Consider the following 18322-nt stretch of genomic DNA (forward strand, 5'->3'; position numbering starts at 1 on the left):
AAACAAAATATTTGGTGCTTTTCACTTTCCCCTTCACTGTCATCAATTCAGAATACAGAGATTTGTATTGACAAACAGAGAAGGCCCAGGTTTGAATAGGATTCATGAGAAACAAAAGGTGAATTTGGTGACCCAGTCTGAAGAAGCGACCCAACCTGAAGTCTCACCGTTCATGTTTTCTGGAGATTCTGCCTGACCCACTAAGTTATTCCAGCACCTTGTGTCATGTTTTTGTGACTTTGGTGATCTCAGGTGGTGGCTTGCCAGTACTTCACATACAATAGAAGACTCAGAGTGCTGGAGTAGCTCAGCAGATAAGGCAGTGACTCAGGAGAGCATGGATAGATTACTTTTTGGGTTAGGACCATCCTTCAGACATACAATGATATACCTGCAGTTTTGAACAGTCATTTGGGCTCAAACGGAGGTGAACAAACAGCTAATAATGGCCAGTTTCCTTTATAATCTTTACTTTTTTGCAGATCTTTCATTCGTTGTTGTTTATCTCTCTACATCATCGTTTCTATCTCTCATTTCTCTTTTCCCTAACTAGTCTGATGAAGGGTCTCAACCAGAAACGTCACCCGTTCCTTCTCTCTGGAGATGCTGCCTGTCCCGCTGAGTTACTCCAGCTTTTTGTGTCTATCTTTGGAATTACACAAGACTGGAAATCACGTAAGCTGCAAGTCAGGATAGAGCAAGAGGTGTCTGGGACTGGGTCTCAATATGCATGTCTAGCTGTGTCTGCGTTTTCGCTGTGCACCGTTTCATTAAAGAGCAAAGTGAGAACATGTGCGTTTTGGGAAGAATTACAACATAACATTAGTTCCAAATGAACAGCAATGCTATTGTGACCCTAAAGCCTTTTGTTACCCACGAAGGCCCAGTCTACAAAATCTATCCAGATAGTCCCATTGCTTTTATTGCTGTTACACATTCTCAAATAGCTTCTCAGTTCTCGACCTGAAACATCACCTATTCCTTTTCTCCAGAGATGCTGCCTGACTCGCTGAGTTAATCCAGCTCTTTGCGTCAGTCTTATTCCTTCGATATTATATACCCAGAAAAAAAGTATTATTTGGCCTTAACACCAATCTCTCAGGTGCTGGTTGTAATCAACTCTGCAAATTCAGTTCCAATGATTTTGAAATGTACCACCATAACTAAATTGAAATTTAATTGCCATTTCCATGTGCTCTGCATGTTTATGAACAAAACCTTATATTGAAAGAAGAAGTGTGATCAGTTCTACCAGGTGGCAGCACGGTAGCGCAGTGGTAGAGTTGCTGCCTAACAGCGCCAGGGACATGGGTTCAATCCTGACCACGAGTGCTGGCTGTGTGATGTTAGTGCGTTCTCTAACGTGACCTGTGTTGGTTTTCTCCGGGCGCTCCAATTTCCTCCCACGCTCCAAAGACGTACAGGTTTGTATGTGAATTGGCTTGCTATAATTGTAAATCGTCCCTAGTGTGGGTCGGATAGTGTGTTCGTGTGCGAGCATCGCTGGTCGGCACGGACTCGGTGGGCCGAAGGGCCTGTTTCTGCGCTGTATTTCTAAACTAAACCAAAAAATATTATTAGTCTCCTCTCTGCTCATCTTTTCACAGGCTCGATTCTACTTTTTCTTGTGATTATTCTGTTTTCATTATACAATGGACAAGAAGTGAGATGCACCTTGTGTGTTCAGAAGGCCCTGTTGCCATGGCAACACTATGGCAGCGGCGAGGCATACAGCTTTGCCTCACCAGTTGCTGTTGAAAAGAGGTCAGCACCACGAAAGCCAGGTCTGCACTTGACAGAATCCATCGAGGAAGTCATTCACATAATCATAAAAAGATTAAATTAGGGTGGCACGATGGCCTAGCGGTAGAGTTGCTGCCTTACGGTGCTTACAGTGCCAGACACCTGGGTTCAATCCTGATTATGGTTGCTTGGTTATACGGAGTTTGTACGTTCACCCCATGACCGTGTGGGCTTTCTCTGACAAATTCAGTTTGCTCCCACACTCCAAAGACGTACTGTACAAATTTGCAGGTTAATTAGCTTGGTCTAAATGTAAAAATTGTCCCTAGTGTGTGTGTGTAGGATAGTGTTAACGTGCGGGCATCACTGGTCAGCATGGGCCAAAGGGCCAGCTTCCGCGCTGTATCTCTAAACTAAACTAAACTAAAAAAATGCTTATTTTCCCTAATAATTCCCCACCAATGTAAATACAACAGCCTTCATGTAATACAATACAATACAATACCTTTATTTGTCATTTGAACCTCACATGAGGTTCAAACGAAATGTAGTTTCTGCAACCATACAATAAAAGAACCAAAACACACGCCAACACTATTCACATGAACATCCATCACAGTGGCTCTCCTCCTCACTGTGATAGAAGGCAAAGTTCTTGTCTCTCCCCTGCACTCCATTTCCCTCCCGAAGTCGAGGTCAAAGCCCCCGGCGGGCGCTAGTCCGCGGCAAATTAAGGCCGCGCCGGGCGTTGTAGGGCCCCCCACCAGGTCACTCTCAACCCCGCAATTCGGGCGGGAGAAGTCGCCGCTGTAATAATCAATAATCAAAATTTTAATAGTGTTTTATATTAAGACGGGGTTCCATGAGACCTGTGGGATGTGACCTGTCAAATGTAACTGTGGCCGGATTCAGCCCTGTTCATCCCCCAGGTCCGGCAGAAGCTTTCAGAGGAGGGTCATGCGGGTGGTTTCCAAACCCCGGCACGCAGCCGGTTGCGGAAAAGGCGGAGTCTGCCTGGAATGGGTTTCATTCACTCCGGAAACGTCAACTGTTCCTTTTCCCCAGAGATGCAGTCTGACCCACTGTGTTACTCCAGCTTTTGGTGTCTATCTTAAGTAGATAGGCAGAGGTTTGAACAAAGGAAAGAGATGAAATTACATCAACCGTGAGATAAGGAACGGAGAAGAGAAAGGTAGAAATTGTGAAGCCAGAGAGGTAGAAATAGAGGTGGAAGGGTTATATACAAGTTAGATGAGTCCAGCCCCTGCATCCGGATAAAGGAGGGAGTTGGCATCACCAGCATACACTGGACATAGAACTGGTAGGAGAACCAAGGGGTGTGACCTTCCATGTCTTCAAGGTCAATAGACAATAGACAATAGGTGCAGGTGTAGGACATTCAGCCCTACAAGCCTGCACCGCCATTCATTGCGATTATGGCTGATCATCCACAATCAGTACCCCATTCTTGCCTTCTCCCAAATCTCGTTGTGCTTATGTGCAATGACAATAAAAGATATTATTATTATTATCATTATACCCCTTGACTCCGCTATCTTTAAGAGCTCTCTCCTGAAAGCATTTGGAGAACCGGCTTCCACCGCCCTCTGAGGCAGAGAATTCCACCGACCCACAACTCTGTGTGAAAAAGTGTTTCCTCATCTCCATTCTAAATGGCTTACCCCTTAGTCTAAAATTGTGTCCACTGTTTCTGGACTTCCCTAACATCGGGAACATGCTGGGGCTAGGACTGGGGCACGAAGGCTGAAGGCCCGGAGAGGAGAGGAGGATGGCGGTTCGCTGGTGATCCACATGAGCTGACGGCTGCAATGGGCCTTTGTGGCCAACAGCAGCTTGGACTGTATAAAATGGCACCAAAATCAGGCACCTATTGCATACGGACTCAGTGGGCTGTTTCTAAGCATGGAGTAGTTAATCAGATTTTGTCTTTAGGTATGCCAATAATCTCACTGATCTAAATGCACAAAATACCTTTTTTGTACACGTTGTGGAGGTCCATGTGTTGTGTAAACACTCAATTTTCATTTAACCGATACAGCCCCGTCACTCACGTATCATTGATATTTAACTATAGCTGTCACTCGTGAGCACACACGAGCTAACGTCCAACCACCAAATCCTTTGTTCTCTAACCCCAACAACGGCCCGTCCCCCTGACCGCGTGATCGGTCGGCCCAGATCACGCCCGGTCCACACGAGAGTTTGAGCCCGACCAACAACGGTTCGATACCAAAATATCTCAGTCTGCCACAACATGACATTAGAAGAACCATTGACCATTTAATTATTTTTTGACCATTCATCGCTACGAATGTCTGCTCTCATTAAATTCATTAATTTCAAGTCAACTTTTTTTTTTTTTTGCCTGAATACTGTAAATGTAGTGTCGGATTAAAAGAAAACGAGTGAGTTTGTTCTTGAGAACTTCACTTGTTCCAGAGACCACAGGTGGTTTCCATTGAAGAGGTCTCCATTTCCCCGTTTTCTTTCCATGAAAAACTTCCTTTTGATTTTTGAAAATGAAAAACATAGCTCAGTTTAAGCACCTTGAACACACATCGTGACAACCATTAATTCGCAACCAAAGGCTGATCCAATACAAATCTCCCCCAAGAAAAAGATCACCACAGGTCTGTTATTTGTTGTTCAACTTTAATCACTTTCAAATGTCCCAAATTCATCACATGCAATGTGTTGTTCCGAAATGTAATTAGCTGTTGGGTGAACCAGCAAAGTAACAATATTTCACAGAAGAACCTGCTGTCAACAGCAATAGATTTAATGACCACTTAATTTGTCTATTGATGCTATTGCATGAAATGTAAGCCACTGAAGACAAATCTGTTCTCCTTCAAATGGTGCTACTGGAAATGTGGCTTATTTACAGATTTCTTGGATAGGTAAAAAAGAAATAATCTCATTCAAAACAAATCTGTGACACCAATATAGAACTCATTGAAATGTACCCAATAGCGAAAGGTACAAATAGGATGGATGTAGAGAAGCTGTTTGCACTCGTGGGAGAGTCTAGGACCAGAGGTCATTGCCTCAGAACTAAAGGACGTTCCTTTCGGAAAGGAGATGAGGAAGAATTTCTTTAGTCAGTAATGAATATTGTGGAATTCATTGCCACTGAAGGTTGTGGGGGCCAACTCAATGGCAGAGGCAGAGATCGATAGATTCTTGGTTAGTACAGGTGTCAGGTGTTACGGGGAGTAGGCAGGAGAATGGGGTTAAGAGGGAGAGATAGATCAGCAATGATTGAATGGCGGAGTAGACTTGATGGGTCCAATGGTCTAGTGCTGCTCCCATCACTTCTGAACTTTCCCAGTAGTGCACAGTCCATGCAAAACCAGGCTTTTGTATACAGCCACTTGACATGGAATCCAAATTAAAAATCCGATCCAGAAAGTAAAAATGTGGGACTTACTTTCAATTGTGATTCAAGGAATGAATTTTATAGTTTAGAAATAAACACTTTCAACCAAAAATTGTGCTGGACATTTCCAACTTGCATATAACCCTTCCACCTATATTTCTTCTTCTGGCTTCACAGTTTGCACCCCTTCACTTCTTTGTTCCTTATCTCACAGTTTATGTCTTCTCATCTCTGGCCTTTGTCCGACCCTCTGCCTATCTACCGAAGACAGACACTAAAAGTTGGAATAACTCAGTGGGTCAGACAGCATCTCTGGAGAAAAGGAATAGTTGACGTTTTAGGTTGAGAGCCTTCTTCTGATAGGTATCCACCCATCACCAGCCAGGCTTTGTCCTGGCCTCACCTCTCTTTCAGTTTTGTCTACCTCCCCTTGCCCCACCACAATCAGTCTGAAGAAGGTTCCCAACCCGAAATGTTGCCTATCCATGTTCTCCAGAGATGCTGCCTGACTGGCTCACCATGTTACTCCAGCATGTTATGTATTTTTTTGCATATATACCGCGATGCTCCAGACATATTTTGATGCACAGAGTCTCTTGGCCAGAGTAGGGGAATCAAGGGCCAGAGGACATAGGTTCAAGGTGAAGGGGAAAAGATTTAACAGGAATCTGAGGGATAACTTTTTTCACACAAAGCACGGTGGGTGTATGGAACGAGCAGCCAGAGGAGTAGTTGAGACTGGGACCATCGCATCATTTAAGAAACAGTTAGGCAGGTACACGGATAGGACAGGTTTGGAGGGATATGGACCAAACATAGGCAGGTGGGACTAGTGTAGCTGGGGCATGCTGGCTGGTATGGGCAAGTTGGGCTGAAAGGCCTGTTTTCACACCGTATCACTCTATGACAATGACTACATTAAAACAAGCAGTATTTTCCTTTGTTGAGTAGAGTGAAGCAGCCCAATTCCACAAGTTTATCCTCATCAGTAGAATGTTATTGCCCTGTCTGCACTTTGTGTTCCACGTCTGAAATTCATCTTCAGGGCAGGGCAACACATATTGAAGCTATTGAACTAAATAACAAGCTTTAAACCTCCATACAGAGGTGAATTCCCGGGTATTTGTGACTAAACTTGAGCGAGTAGAGTTAACCCTTAAGATTAGGAAGTGACATTCTCTTGACAACAACAATAGAAGTCATCTCATAACATCTTTAATGTATCCAGCAAAAACCATCTCAAATAAATGTATTAAATTTGCAGAATTTTTGGATAACATTTTGAAATTTCCACTCTCCGAGTTCTGCAGCACCCTCTCTCGCTGTTCTCCCTTTGTGATTTCTCCTGCTCTCCGACTTTACGACCATGTTTCCAGTGGGATGAATATTGATTTCGCTAACTTCAAGTAACCTTTGCATCCCCTCTCTCTCTCCATCCCTCCCCCGAGCAGGTTGTACCAGTGGTACAACATCGCCTTGTTGACTGTAACTCGTTCTCATCTAACAAACAGCTAACAATGACCTGTTTCCTTGAACATTGTTACCTTTTTGCATATCTTTCATTCACTTGATCTATATTTCTCTACATCACCGTCTATATCTCTCGAATCCTTTTCCCCTGACTCTCCAGTCTGAAGAAGGGTCTTGACCCAAACCATCACCAATTCCTTTTCTTCAGAGATACTGTCAGACCTGCCAAGTTACTCCAGCTTTTTGCGTCTATCTTGAAAGAAATCCTGCTTGCTGTCTAAGATCCAACATCACAGATTCACATCTTAAACATTACCATTGCTCTGATTTTGTTCTCGTTATATCCTAGTACTTTAAACAGCTGTAAGATGTAAGAAACAGTGTATACAGATTTGTAAATATCAAATTTCTTTCTGGAAATGTATTTTCAATATTTTCAAAATATTTGTGCAGATATATGTTTTTACAGGAAGCCTTTTGAAAGGAGACATGTAGTCAGTTAAATCATTGGGATGACAATGTAACAATCTTTGCGTTCAGTAATATCAAAACACTGGAGGATAACTAGGCACAATTTTCAGCCAAATCATGATTGCACCAGGCTGCTTTGAATCACTTCCCTCTGGAAGGCGACTCCGGACTGTCAAAGCCGCCACAGCCAGGCATAAAAACTGATTTTTTTTTTCCACAAGCAGTAGCTCTACTCAACAGACAAAGGTCTGTAGCCTCCTTTTGCTCTGGTATTTTATTTCATTCTTCACATGTATAAATTATAATGTCTTATTTTTAATTGTCTACTGTGTATCATGTTGTTACTTGTGAGCAAAGCACCAAGGCAAATCCCACACATACTTGGCTAATAGCATTTATTCAATTCAATTCAATGTATTCAATTATTATTCAGCTGAAACTATGAATACCAGGATCGAGAAATCCATTTCAGTCTTTGCATGAATGGTGAATAAAGAAAACTCCTTTCCCAATTGATAACTGCTGTTATATTTTTTGACAATCGACACAAGATTCACCTTTATGAGGAGTTAAATGTGAGATATCTTTAATGATAATAGTCAAATCATAACCTCCAGGAAATATTGAATCTGCGTTTGGAGAACAGGAGTGTTCAGATTAATGTTAAAGCTGATACTGATCTCCCTGTAAACATTACTCTGACATATTTTCTGGCTGTTAACTCGACCAGCATACCTATATATATGGAGATTCGATGCTACAATCCCTGTTCAGCAAGCACAACCGTATTTTGAATAGGATTTAGTTGGTTATGAACCATTTAGGCTTCTTGATGACATTGCAAGTGCTCTGCAAGTGCCAGTCATCCCTTCCCTTAACAAATGATTAATTTTCAACTCAAGATCACGTCATCTCAAGGCTCAAGTATGTCTCATCATCACCCTGATTGCACTTTAGGGATCTCACCACCGACACAGCACCCCCATCACCCCCAAACCATGACGGCTGGAGCTCTCTCCAAACTATACTTTTTTTATGATAGGTTAATTAAAGCTGATCTTGTGGCAACCTGGGGCATTACCTCCCCTTCATCCTCCCTCCTCCCCTGAGCCCTGGCTAGCATTGAACCTAACTCTCCCCTCCCTTCCCCCTCTACCTACATTCCTAAACAATTTGTACCCCGTCAATCCACTAGCTTTACATTCACAACCCTGGAGAGGGACTAGAGGAGGTTTACAAGGTTGATCCCAGGAGGAAGTAGGTTACCATACAGTATGATGGGCATTTGACGGCACTGGGCTTGTACTCGCTGGAGTTTAGAAGAATGAGGGGGGACCTCATTGAGACGTACAGAATAGTGAAAGGCTTGGTCAGAGTGGATGTGGGGAGAATGTTTCCACTAGTGCGAAAGTCTAGGACTAGAGGTCATAGCCTCAGAATTAAAGGGCGTTATCTTTGGAAGAGGAGGAATTTCTTTGGTCAGAGGGTGGTGAATCTGTGGAATTCTTTGCCGAGGAAGGTTGTGTAGGCAATCAATGGATATATTTAAGGCAGAGATAGATTCTTGATTAGTATGGGTGTCAGAGGTTATGGGGAGAAGGCAGGATAATGGCATTAGGAAGGAGAGATAGATCGGCCATTGAATGGCGGAGTAGACTTGATGGGCCGAATGGCCTAATTCTGCTCCTATCATTTATGATCTAATGATCTAATGCTTACATCTCACACTTTGTGTTCATCTCTGGCCTTTGTCCAACCATCAATAGCCCCTGCTTTGTCCTGCCCCTCCATGTTGCCTGATCTGCTGAGCTGTGTCTTCTGTTGGAATTAAACCACAGTAAGCCACCACCAAAGTCACAAAAAAGTGCTGGAGTAATTCAGTGGGTCCGGCAGAATCTCTGGAGAACATGGATATGTGATCTGGTCTGGGTCCAGACCCTTTGTCAGGCCGTTTCACCAAAGACACATTTTGTTTCTTGTGAATCTGCTTCAACCTGTTCTCCCCACCTCTATAATCCACCTGAAGAAGTGTGCTGACCCGAAATGTCACCTATCCCTGTTCTCCAACGATGCTGCCTAGCCTGCTGTATTACTCCAGCCCTTTGTCTCTCCTCGGGCATTAAGACTAATCTTTTATTCAGCTGTTGCTGCCCAGTTAATAAAGTTCATGTTCATAAGTGATAGGAGCAGAATCAGGCCATTCGGCCCATCAAGTTTATCCCCATAACCCCTGTCTCTTGTACTAATCAAGAATCTATCTATCTCTACCTATCCACTGATTTGGCCTCCATACACTTCTGTTGCATAAAACTTTAACCAACCTTCAAAATCCCAATGACACTCACTATATTCCAGCATCTCACTCCTTAGAAAAATTTCAATCTCTTGCATTTAAATTATTGTCCACTGTCATTTTTATTTAAATAAACTTAAACTTATTACAGCAAAGCAAGAGAGAGAGAGAGGTACAAATCCAGCATTAAACTGCTCGTCACAATAATCAACTCACAATTGACTCAGAGAAGCAAACCCACCCAGAAAAGCTCTCTGTTGAAGTCCAACTCTGTTGGGGCAAGACAACTCTCTCTTCTCATTTTGTTGATCAAAGCAGCCCATTGCTTAATTACAACTCATCTCAACAACTGAATACATTTTTTGTGGCACAGTTTCAAAGTATCAAAAGGACTGTAGTTGGCAGACTAATAATAAATGTGCACGCATGGTGCCTCTTTGAATGTGATGACATTCCGCTGTAAAGCCACCAGGTGCAGTACAATATTGTTCAAGTGAAAAAAGGTGGCCCAGTATATTTGAACAGTAGGGCCCAATGCCAAGGCAGTGGGAGTTGCAGCTTTGATGGATCCGTGCTGCACATATTCCATACTGTGCCACACTGCAGTTGGGAGAGAAGGAGCTCGGACAAAGGAGGGGAACATTGCAACCAGCGCAGTTGGACGCCTTCTATTGACTGCCTCAAAGTCACATCGGTGGATGCTAAGCATCAATCAGATTACATGCTTGCCGTCTTCCTGACAGCTGGCAATGTGCCAGGGAATTATGGAAGGGCGGTGAGTGGGAAGAAAATTAAAGGATTCACATCTTTTCAAAAAAGTCACAACACAAATAAGCTTTGCGCTGTTGTACAAAGGGCATTCCAAATGCAAACTTAATTGCAGATCAAGCAAAAATTAAGCTGAGTTTTATTACTCTAGAGAGCGCCAACTAGGATTTGGTTACAGACCTCGAAACCACAATTAAAATAGCTGCTTACAAAAATTAAGTCCAAGATGATTCGTTAAATAACTGGAGTACTTTCAATTGCAAATGGGGATGCAATAATGGCCATCTTTACAACAGGATTGTATCATTATTGTATCATCGGTACTTGACGTAAAGAGCAAAGTTTGGAATAAAATTGTAGCCACCATTGTTTCTCTTTTAAATGCCTTTCTTTACCTGTTTCTCCCTCTGTTTTTGGTTGGACTACAGGCTCAGTTGTAGGAGGATGTGGTGATTCTGTGGGAAACAGCGAGTCAAGACAGCAAATTGGTGAAATGATAAACCCTGTTAATAAAAGACAAACAAAAAAGAGCTATTAGCACTTCAGAGGCGATTAGTTTATTTATCCCAGAGATTCAATAGCAGATAATGTAAATGTCTACAAAAAAATGAGGAGCAAAGAAAATTATTCTCAGGAAGAAAATCACAGAATTTATTTGCCATGTATGCGGTGGAGGCCCGACTATAACAAGCTGCCTGCGAGCAACTAAGGATGGCGGGGGGTGGGTGGAAGAAGGGGGGAAAGAAATCAAATAGCTGTGTGTTCGCACTCACCTACAGTGCGTGCAGAGTCGTAACCATGGCAACCCATACCGAGTTATTGTTCCTGAGCTTTCTGTGGCATTAGCGAGGCAGACAAAGAAATAGGTAGACTGCACAGCGCAAACTGTGCCACACTCAGACACTCTTACACACACTGTCAGCTCCCCGATCATGACGGGCTTTCACAAATAGCCTGGTCCCCACAGGTGAGGGGCACAGTGCTGAATAATCTACCCGGCACAAGAACAAAGCTTGCTTTAACTTTTTTTAAATAAAGCCATTTTGTGTGTGTGTGTGTGTATCAAGAGTATCAAGAGTATCAAGAGTATCAAGAGTATATTTAATTGTGTGTGTGTGCGTGTGCGTGTGCGTGTGTGTGTGTATGCGTAGAATAAGGCATCCTCCCTGAATAGCCACAGAAAATGCAGGAGTTACTCAGTGGAACGACCAGGGAAGAAATGGGCGATGTTTCGGGTCGAGACCCTTCTTCGGATTGAGAGTCAGGGGAGAGGGAGGCATGGAGATAAGGAAGGGTAAGGTGTGAAAACACAGATCAAAGGGGACAGTGATGAAGGGCATGTAGATTGGTACATTGTTTGCTGTGGGGGCGATGAACATGAGGTATATAATCAGTATGGCTTCAACACATGGTACTGATCTGTACAGATTAAGAAAGATCCCGGTACTGAACTCTGATCGATGTGGAAACGGCTGATCTCAGCCGGGTGGTAAAAAGAAGCCAGCATTGACTTCAGACTCCTGACCAGGGTACAGAAAGGCAAGCTGCCATGCAGATTCAATCAGCCCATGACCACTCACTATCTAACATGTCAGCTCACATACATGTCAGCCACCACTTCACAGCAGAAGCTGGAAGTTTCCAATGCCTGCACAAAGGTACAAGAGCACTTCAAAACTTGGAGAAGTGAAGTGAAAAGCTAGCGAACATAAAGCCATCTAATGCCTTGTCTCTTTTTCCTTTTGTTAAGCAGACTTGTGCAATTCATCTGTGATGGTGCTGATTCTGAACCTACATGGATACCTTCACTGGAGAAACAAATGTGATGATCAGCAATGATAAGCAGTGTCCTGAACACGTTATAAAATAGAAAGGTCCCCGACTCCACAGCAACTTCAGAATGTATGCAGGAAAACCGTATCATTGTTAGAGATTCCAATTCTTTCTTTTTTTATTAAATCACAGCATAGAAAGTAGTTGCAGAGTCATACAGCATGAAACAGGCACTTCGACTCAAGTTGCTCATGTTGAGTAACAGGCCCCATCTACACTAATCCCATCTGTCCATGTTCGACCCATAACCCTCTAAGCCTATCCTATCCATGTACCTGTCCAAATGTCTCTTTAATATTATAATAGTCCTCAACTACCTTCTTCAACAGCTCATTCCATACAACCAGCACCCTTTGTGTGAAAAAGTTATCCCTCAAGTTCCTATTAAATCTTTCCCCCCTCACCTTAAACTGATGCCCTCTTTTTCTGGATTCTCATACTTTTGGCAAATGACTTTACCCAATCTATTCCTCTCATAACCTTGTATACCTTAATAAGATCAGCCATCATCCTTCTGCCATCAAAGGAATAAAGTCCTAGCCTGCTCAGCCTCTCCCTATAGTTCAGGTCTTTGAGTCCTAACAACATCCTTGTAAATCTTCTCCGCATCCTTTCCAGCTTGAAAACATCTTTCCTATAACATGGTGACCAAAACTGAACACAATACACTAAATGTGATCTTACCCATGACTCGTACAACTGAAACATGACCTCCCAACTTCTATACTCAAATATTCAGATATTCTTGAAGCCAGCATTCATTTATTACATTCTATTATTAGATGGGGAAAACATGTACTATTAAATTGACAAGGAATGACAAATATACTATTAAGCAAATTTGATGGGAAAATAATGCAAAATTCACAACGGTCTTGATCGTGAGAAAGTTACCCCTCAGGTTCCTATTAAATCTTTTCACTCTCATCTTTAACCTATGTCTTCTGGTTCTCGATTCCCCTCCTCTGGGTAAGAGACTCTGTGCGTCTGCTAGATCTATACATCTCATGGTTTTACATACCACACCACTAGATTCATCATAGACCTCTAGTATGAAAAGCAACCTTCCGCCATCACCCTCTGCTTCCTTTCATGAAGCCAATTTTCTATCCATTCTTCTATCTCTCCTTGAATCCCATGGGATCTATCCTTCCAGAGCAGCCTACCCTGCGGAACCTAGTCTACCTTGATACTAAAATCCATGTATACAACATCTTCAGCTCTGCCTTCATCGACCTTTTTGGTCACATCCTCAAAAATACGCAATCAAATTTGTGAGACATGACCTCCCACATACAAAACCATGTTGACTATCCATAATCAGCCCTTGTCCATCTAAGTGCATGTATATTCTATCCCTTAGAATACTCTCTTGTAACCTTCCAGTCAAAGTTCATTTCTTAAAAAGCAGATAGCAACAAAAACTGTTAAAGGTAAACCATGGCAATCTTTAATTGATTAGTCAGACGGGAGTGGCAAGATCTAAAATGAGCACAAATGTTGCTCAGTGCTTCTTGGGTTCCACACAGAACAAAGGAAAGTTAGCACAATGATACATTTTTCTTATCAGTAAAACACTCAATGTTTTGCAAATGTTGGCTGGGGCATTTATTTACTTTACATTTCAGGGCGGCTCAGTGGTGCAGCATTGCTACCTTACAGCGCTTGCAGCGCCAGAGACGTGGGTTCGAACCCGACTATGGGTGCTGTGTGTACAAAGTTTGTACGTTCTCCCCGTGACCGTGTGGGCATTTTCCGAGATTTTCGGTTGCCACCCACACTCCAAAGACGTACAGATTAATAGGCTAAGTGCCTTGGTATAAGTGTAAATATTGTCCCGCTTGTGTGTGTAGGATAGTGTTAATGTGCAGGGATCCCTGGGCCGGTTTCCGAGCTGTATCAAAAAAACAAAGTGATTCACAGCAACTAAAGCACTGGCGTATCTTTGCAGTTCTCAAAACATTGCAGAGCTCGAAAAGCTTTCTGTTCTTTCATCAACTGGAAAGACATAAAGCTCCACCTAACCTTCATACCAACCACAGCTCCAGAAGCAATGTAGCAAGTCAGAGAGTACTCTGCAAAAGAGCGTGTCTTACATTCCTGGTTTCAGATCCCCACTGCTGTGCCTTGGGAATAAGCCCCACATGCAGCAGTATAACAAGGCAGACACACCCCAATAATCTGTTCAACCCATTGCCAGACTCTCTCATACATAACCAATTTCCCAAAAGGGAAATGTTCCCAACGCATCATTTAAATGAATAAAAAAAAGCTTTCAACATCCCATTGACGAGAACCAATAGCAGTAAAATGACTGAAAGCAATTTAATCTCAAAAAAGAATCTCAAAGCTGAGCAAATGTCTTTGCATCCTTATACAGAATGAGCTTTAGTTTAGTTTAGAGATACGGAGTAGAAACAGGCTCTTCAGCTCACCGACCAGCAATCCCCGCACACTAACACTATCCTACACACTGGAGATCATTTACAATTCTACCAAAGCTAATTAACCTACAAAACCTGCACGTCTTTAGAGTGTGGGAGGAAACCGGAGCACCCAGAGAAAACCCATGCAGGTCACAGGGAGAATGTACAAGCACCGTAGTCAGTATGGAACCTGCGTCTCTGACGCTGTCAGGCCATAACACTGACACTGTGTCCACCTTTTATTTCCTACAGCATTTGGAGTTGACTCGTGGCCGGCCAGGCTGAGAGGACTAGCATTGAGTATAGAAGTTGGGATGTAATGTTAAAATTGTACAAGGCATTGGTGAGGCCAATTCTGGAGTATGGTGTACAATTTTGATCGCCAAATTATAGGAAAGATGTCAACAAAATAGAGAGAGTACAGAGGAGATTTATTAGAATGTTGCCTGGGTTTCAGCAACTAAGTTACAGAGAAAGGCTGAACAAGTTAGATCTTTATTCTTTGGAGCGCAGAAGGTTAAGGGGGGACTTGATAGAGGTCTTTAAAATGATGAGAGGGATAGACAGAGTTGACGTGGATAAACTTTTTCCATTGAGAGTAGGGAAGATTCAAACAAGAGGACATGACTTGAGAATTAAGGGGGCAGACAGAGTATAGGGGTAACATGAGGGGGAACCTCTTTACTCAGAGAGTGGTAGCTGTGTAGAATGAGCTTCCAGTGGAAGTGGTGGAGGCAGGTTTGATTTTATCATTTAAAAATAAATTGGATAGGTATATGGACGGGAAAGGAATGGAGGGTTATGGTCTGAGTGCAGGTAGATGGGACTAGGTGAGAATAAGTGTTTGGCACGGACTAGAAGGGCCGAGATGGCCTGTTTCCGTGCTGTAATTGTTATATGGTTATATGGAACAGAGGACTGTGACATGTCCTTCCGTCAGCAGAGGCAAGGCTGTGGAACAAGATTGTGATATTAACAATAACAAAGGTGGCTCGATCTAAATGCAATTGTAGTTTTCCTCGCTCAGGTACTGCTTGTATTTGCATAAACCCAGGGAATAAGAAAAAGTAATTTGCACCATCCGCGCTGACCGACGGACGAGGACAGATACATGGAAGTGAGAATGTCGCTGCCGATGGAAAGAGCAATGGACCACCCGGCGTGGGGGGACCGCCGTGAGGAAGGTGGAAGGGGGCAAAGAACAAGAGGGAACTGGAGTTGAGCGAGGAGGGGGGGGATTTGTAACTTTGTAAGCACCCTTTAATGGATATTATTTGCATACCTTGGGTATGCAAGCAAAGGATTTCACTGTGTCTTGTCATAGTGACAGTAAAATATTCAATTCCATAATACAATGAGCTCATTCCATGCACTAACCCCCTATGTGGCATCAAGTTGCATCTTAAATAACCTCAATATATTTTCCTTTATTGTCTTTCTTGGTATGCTTATTTATCATTTCACTGAGCACAACTTGTTTCCTACCATCATGTTCCTAAATTTTCCTCTTACTAATTTCCTTGCTGTTGTAAATCGATCAATTGTCTTGCTTTCTTAATGTGAGAGTATACTCTTTGAAAAATCCCTGCTGTATTTGGCAAGTCACAGCATTTCAAAGTGATTCTCACACCCCTTGATGCTTATTAGATTCGGTTATAAATTGTTCTTTCTTCTCGAGTTATAAGCGGTTCCCTTTGATTGATCATATCAATGATTTACAAGTTTACACTTTTTTCATCAACTTTTCATGAAGCTTTGCCGTATTTTGGTTTGATTGTTATTTTTATTCGTGTCCTAATAATCGTTAAGAAAATAAGGGCATGAAAACGGTAATTGCGGACAGTTGGAATTTTTACATTTGCGATTAATTCAACCATGATTATACAGAGGATTACAAATTAAGGAATTAATTAATTGATCAAATTCTGGTAGAACAAAATTAAATCATAATTGAAATAGACTAAAAGATGTAGAATTGACTCATGATTTTAGATAAATATTTTTTTAAAATATTAGATAAATTATTTTGTTTTGTACATGGGGTGACCTAATCCAAAGTGGATTCGAGTCTGGAATAATTAATGATAGTTTATTATTGAGGAAGGGTTTATTGGCTGGTGAGGTGAGTACATCCACATCTGATTAAAATTGTGACGCAGATCTTTAAGTTTGTATTTCTAGATTGTGGTCGTGAGTGTGGCTCCAGGTAAATTAATTGTCAGAGATGAAGATTTCTTTTGTATTGCCTGAAAACACTGCCCTTAATTGGAATCATGCAAACATCGTCACCTGAAGAGTTCTCTCTCCAAAAGATAATATTTGGTGTACAGAGCAGAAATTGTTAGGCTGCAAGTTTTACACTGTGTTAAATTACTTGGACCTCTGAAGGGCGACAGTTGCAATCATGGTTCACCTGAATCCCTGTGATTGATGACAAACAATGAAGTTAGAAAAGAGAAGATAGACACAAAAATCAGAAGGAACTCAGCGGGTCAGGCCACATCTCTAGAGTAAAGGAATAGGTGACGTTCCGGGTCGAGAAACCTCTTCAGACTGAAGAAGGGCCTCAACCCGAAACGTGACCCATTCCTTCCATCCAGAGATGCTGCCTAAAACATTATAAAATAATCTTGTGCTTCACTCTAAGTTCAAGTAACCCTTGCAGCCCCTCTCTCTCCGTCCCTCCTCCACCCAAGTCGTTGTACTAGTTTCAATGTCATCTTGTTTACTCTCATTGTCTGTTATTCATTTTCACCGAGCCCACAGCTAAAAATAGCCTGTTTCCTTTATCATCGTTACTTTTTTGCATATCTTTCAATCATTTGTTCTATATCTCTCTATTTCACTGTCTATATCTCTCTCTATAATCACTGTCTAAATCTATTTCCATTTCCCCTGACTCACAGTCTGAAGGAGGGTCTCGACCTGAAACGTCACCTATTCCTTTTCTCCAGAGATGCTGCCTGACCCGCTGAGTTACTCCAGCTTTTTGTCTCTATCTTCAGTTTAAACAAGCATCTGCAGTTTCTTCCTACACAAAGTTAGAAAAGAGGCCAGCACTCTTGTTTCAAATCACAGTTCAAAATAATTAATAACTTGGAGAATCTTGATAAAGAATGTCAGTCCCCAACATGCATACTCCTAGCACCCTGTACCCAGTGTTACAGATGGGGAACTAAATACCTGGTACTCAAAAGCTTCTGAACCTTATGGAAGTGTAGTCCAGAGTGTTTACTTTAGTTTACAGATACTGCACAGAACCCGGCCTTTCGGCCCACCGAGTCGGGGTCAAACAGCGATCCCCACACACTATCCCAAAACACACTAGGGACAATTTACAATTTTACCAAGCCAATTAGCCTGCAAACGTCTTTGGAGTGTGGGAGGAAACCAGAGCTCCCAGAGAAAACCCACACAGTCACATGGAGGTACAAACTCCATACAGACAGCACCCGTAGTCAGGATCGAACCCGGGTCTCCAGTACTGTAAGCCAGCAACTCTACCGCTGTGCCGCAGTGCCACCCCAAAGTGAGTTAGATTCAGATTTTAGTTCATATTTATTATTGCCACGGCTACCAATGTACAGTAAATAGCTTTAATTTGCCCCCTGCCTAATGGAATCAGATAATAAAAACACAAATAAAATCAAGTACAAGAGATAGAGCAAAGATAAAGATACACCACACAGAATATAGTTCTCAGCATTGTAGGATAACAGTTCCAGAGAAGACGTCTAACGTCCGCAATGAGGTGGGGTGGATTTTCAGACTGTACCCTAGTTAATGGAAGGAGCATTCAGAAGCCTGGTAACAGGGGAAGAAGCTGTTCCTCAGTCTGACGGTGCATGCTTCAAGCTTCTGTATCTCCTGCCAGATGGGCGTGGGAAGAAGGAGGAATGAACGGGGTGGGAAAGGTCT

The 18322-nt window shown here is 42.5% G+C and overlaps 1 protein-coding gene across 1 annotated transcript in view; it reads right to left on the reverse strand.

The window, feature by feature from the left end:
* Positions 1–18322, reverse strand: part of tenm1 (teneurin transmembrane protein 1) — a 1787780-nt gene that overhangs the window by 1225873 nt on the left and 543585 nt on the right. Inside the window, exon 3 of the mRNA XM_055643570.1 lies at positions 10541–10648. The gene's annotated coding sequence lies outside the window, so the exon portion shown is untranslated. The remainder of the gene's footprint in view (positions 1–10540; positions 10649–18322) is intronic.

This window comes from Leucoraja erinacea, chromosome 12, assembly GCF_028641065.1.
Source record: "Leucoraja erinacea ecotype New England chromosome 12, Leri_hhj_1, whole genome shotgun sequence".
Classification (NCBI taxonomy): domain Eukaryota; kingdom Metazoa; phylum Chordata; class Chondrichthyes; order Rajiformes; family Rajidae; genus Leucoraja; species Leucoraja erinaceus.